Here is a 4,542-nt window from a genome sequence, read left to right as displayed (position 1 = left end):
GCCCTGCCCCCCGTAATTAGCTCTATTCCCCACAACAGAAGATGTGGTTTTCAGCCTCCAAACACCTACTCTAGTAAAGTGAGGTGTGCCTAACTCAAAAAGCTGGGGAGCCACCTCTTTCTGCCCAGCAGCTGTGCTTTCAAACAGTCCAGTACACAACCACAGAACTGTGTCTGTCTTGCTCTCTGTGATGCTATAAAAAGATGGACATACATATAGATTTCTTCAAATTCACCCAGACCAAAACAAAACATAACAAAAAATCAGCTATCTCACAGACGATCAGTAAAACAAATCAAAAAAGGCCAAAGAAAAACCGTAAGCATTTAAAATATGCCAAAATGAAATTTAAAAATTTGTTTTTTACATTATAACTCATTGTGATTAGCCAAATCCTTTTGCGATGTTCATATGTGCTAGTTGTTCTCTGGTCAAGTTCAACAATCTGATGGTAAGAATATACCACCAGGTCACTCTTCTGTCAAGGTACAAGTAACACAGACAGCACAGTAAAGCCATCAAGGACTCTAGTTTTGAAAGTCCCCACGTGCAGAGAATACTAGGTTGAATGTATACTCTGGGAATGGGTCCATCACCCAGCCCCTTCACCAATTATCAAATTTTGCTAATTCAAGGACTTTTGCAGAGTAGATTTATGTCTTATACCATCACCTACAGTGTGTGTATTCACAGCAACAACGTGGCATTTGGCAGTCATGAGGCAGAGGAAAGACAAGACTGGGTCTCAGAGGACTGAGCGGAGGGCACTCTCTAATCAGGCCAAGTGTAAACTGCAGGAAATGTTTTGTCTTGAGCTGAAGTTGCTAGTGGTGGTGGTGGGGTGCTGAGCTGAGAGAAGCTGGTGAGAAAGGATTCTCCAGTTATACCCTTCCCCCTACACTCCCCAGAATGAGCCTGGGGCAGCTGCAGCTCATCCCACCTCCCCTCAGACTCACTCTCAGGGGACCTTCTTCCTCCTGTCAACACCCACTCTCCCCTCTCCCTCCCCATCTCTAATAAAAAGGAAACCAGCCTTCCCTTTAGGGCTGCATCTGCCAAGACTGTGATTTGGAGGCGATTCCAGGTAGGTACAGGGGGCCTACGAACATTTGCTAAGTGCCTGTTATGGGGGGGGGGGTCCACTTCACAGCGGCAATTCTCTGTCCTCACTGGGGTTTTATAACTACCTGGGAAGCTGGGGGAGAAATGCCTGCCATCACCCCAGACCGAGTAGTTCAGTCGTTCATAGAAGCAACCCCTTACAGCAGTCCTTTCGACAGCCCCCTGACTCCCCACACCACTGTGCTCAGACACGGTGCACGTGGTCAGTGTCAGGCACAGGATTTAGAGGCAGGGCTGTCGCACTTCCAAAGCCCTGTCTGTCTTCCCACTGGCCAGAGCCCCAGTGTCTCCTGGGTCTATTTAGGCCACTAGATCCCTTGTGGCCCTGCCTCCCAGATCTAGCCCATAGTGGGTAATTTCTAAGTATCTTAAGTTGAATGGATAAGGGGAGGAATATAGCAGCTTCTAGAAATTTAATTAGAGAGGTAAATATGTCCAGGTAGCTCAGATTAGTGAAATAATCAGATTGCAAATGTCATCTCAGTCTGCTGAAGAAAAGAGCAGTCTTACATGCTTTCAGGAGGGATAAAAGGCTCACCCTATTATCGTTGCCAATGTTTCTTCTGCCACCCTGTCCCTCTCTTCTAACGGAGATTCCATTTTATGATGGTGAGTTCGGTATTGTCCCACAGCTCTTGGATGATCTGCTCTGGCTTTCTTAGTTCCATCCATCCTTCCTTCCATCTTTTCTTCTTTGTCTTTGTGCTTCAGTCTGGACAATTACTGCTGACCCATCTCTAAGTTTCCTGTTGAATAAAGTCCCCTGATGAGCCATTCAAGTTATTAGTCTTTCACTATGGTTTTCATCTCTAGCATTTCTATTTGGTCCCTTCTAGTAGTTTCTGTATATCTGCTGATATTCTTCATAGGGTCATGCCTGTTGTCTGTCTTTTCCACTAGAGATTTTAACATAGTTATCATAATTATTTAAGTTCTCTTTCTGAGGATTCTGACATTTTAGGCATCTATGAGCTCAAGTCTATTGAGTGCTTTGTCTCTTGACTGTGTGATGTTTTTCTTTGCTTCTTGTGAGCATCATAATTTTCAAGACAGTAGACATTGAGGTAAATGGTTTCATGTCTGGCTGTGTGAATAACCCTTCATTATCTAGACTTCTACTGGGAGGAATTGAGTCAACCTACTCAGGAGTTAACCTGCTTTTGTATTTATTGTTGCTAGTTACTATCAATATACCTCAGGCTTTAAATTCCCCTGGCATTAGCTTGTACTTAGGGCTGGGGTTGGGTTAGCACAAAAGGTTTCTCAGTGTTCCGATCCACTTCAGCCTTTGGCTTTGCCCGTGAGCCTGAACCTCAATGAGATTCTTTCCCCTCACTTTTGTCTCCTCCTGCCAGAAGTAGACTGCTGTTATTTATTACTCTATTCTTGCTATCCCAGAGGGGGGAAGTAAAGAGACGCTTTCTGTTGTCCATATTCAGCCCCATCTGAAGGAGGCATTGTGGTCCTTGATTTCAGGTGTGGGGCCATGGCAGTGACCCTGCCCACAATCCCGGGGATTGTAAAATTGTTGCTTAATGGTTACAAAGTTTCTATTTAAAGCAGCTGAAAATTTTTGGAAATAGATACTAGCACAAAACTGTGAATATGATTGATGCCACTCAACTGTGCACCGCAAACAGCTAAAAAGGCAAATTTTATGTGATGTACGTTTTACCACAATTTTAAAAAATTAGTAGTTTTATATAAAAAACCATTGAATTGTACACTTTTTATTTTCATTGTTTGTATTTCATAAGTGACTTTCTTATTTTATAACTGGATGCTTGTACCTCTTAATCCCCTCCACCTATTCACCATCCTCCTAGTTCCCTCCCCTCTGACAACCATCAATTTGTTCCCTGTATTTATGATCCTTTTTAGTTTTTTGTTTGTCTATAATAAAGGTGTATGAGATATGCACACACACACACACACACATACAGTGGGATATTCTGCCATCAAAAAGGATGCAATCATGCCATTTGTGACAATATGAATTATACATTTTAAATGGGTGAATTGCATGTTATGCAAATTATATACCTCAGTAAAGTGGTTGTAAAGAAGACAGAAAGAAAATGAGCGGGACTGTCCTAGTGGTAGCTGTAGCTATAATGGCAGCGAGGTAGTTAGTGACCTAGCAGGGTGACATGAGATGCAGAGCCAGGGGTTGGGGAAGTGGGGGAGGACAGTGGTCTGATAGTTTCATTGCCTAGAAAACCCACCACATAGAAAGCTCTGTCCCTCAACCATAACTAACCAACTGAATTATGACCAGAAAGTTGGGGTGAATACCTCATAAAAGTCTCTTCTCATACCAAAGTTCACTCTAAGCCCCAAATTCAGAAAAATCAAAGTTGTTACAATTACCCCTCTCCCAACATGCCCCACTTCAGGGAAACCCTATTCTCCCACTTGTGAGACAGGGGCTGGGGGTGCCCACGTACTGCACCATGGGGCAGTAGAAATGTAGGCACCCACAGCCATCTCTTCTCTCCAATCTTCTCTCCAGCCCCCTCTTCTCTGGCTTTGTCTCTTTGTAGAGAACTCATTATCACAAATAAACTAATTTTTTTTAAATAAACTAATTTTAATGCCTCTTATCTGTCCTTCCATTCCATCCCCACAGTTTCAATTAATTCCAACCTGGACAAGCATTTCCTAGCCAGTGGCCCTGTCAACTCCCTCCCTCTTCCATCACTGACAGCATTCAGTCTCACACCCCAGCACGAGTTTATGCCAATTTTTTCACATTAAGCACCGCCCCCCCTTCAATAAGCATTCACTCTAGGTAAAAACTGGGTCTTGCTATGGAAACATGACTCCAAGGCAATTTGCAAATCGCCACCTTTCAACAAATTGCTATTTCTTAATCCTTTCATATATAGACATTCTGGAGCTGTCATTAGTAACCCCATTGGTCCCAGAGTGGCGTCTCTTTAATGAGGACAGAATCCTGAGCCTCTTCTGATTAAAACCCTTCACTGACTTCCCATCATCCCTGGCTTAGTCCACATACTTTATCATCGTGCTAAGGTTTCTCCATAAAGTTCCTCTTTACCCTCATCTCCCACCACTTCCACACTCAGATTCCTGAAAATCTGAACTACTAATAGTTCCCTAAGAAATCAAGGTTGTGAGGGCCAGGATTTATTATGCATCTAGCACAGTGCCCAGCATGTAAGAAACAATTAAAGATGTATCCAGTGAACGCGTTTATTAAAATCATACTCTTTATCAATTCCATAGGTTAGGAAAATTATCCCACGTCAGCATCAAATATCCAGGAAGTGCCATATTTATCCTACCATGCCAACTAGGACAATAGCCACTTTTCATGCCTCTTCCAGTTCCTAGAACACAGTGGCCCCTCATTAAATATTAGATGGGTGGATGGATGGGTAGATGGATGGTTGAATG

Source organism: Mustela putorius, unplaced genomic scaffold, assembly GCF_011764305.1.
Source record: "Mustela putorius furo isolate JIRA1106 unplaced genomic scaffold, ASM1176430v1.1 tig00000145_pilon_pilon_pilon, whole genome shotgun sequence".
Classification (NCBI taxonomy): Eukaryota; Metazoa; Chordata; class Mammalia; order Carnivora; family Mustelidae; genus Mustela; species Mustela putorius.
Note: the sequence above shows the minus strand (reverse complement) of the source record.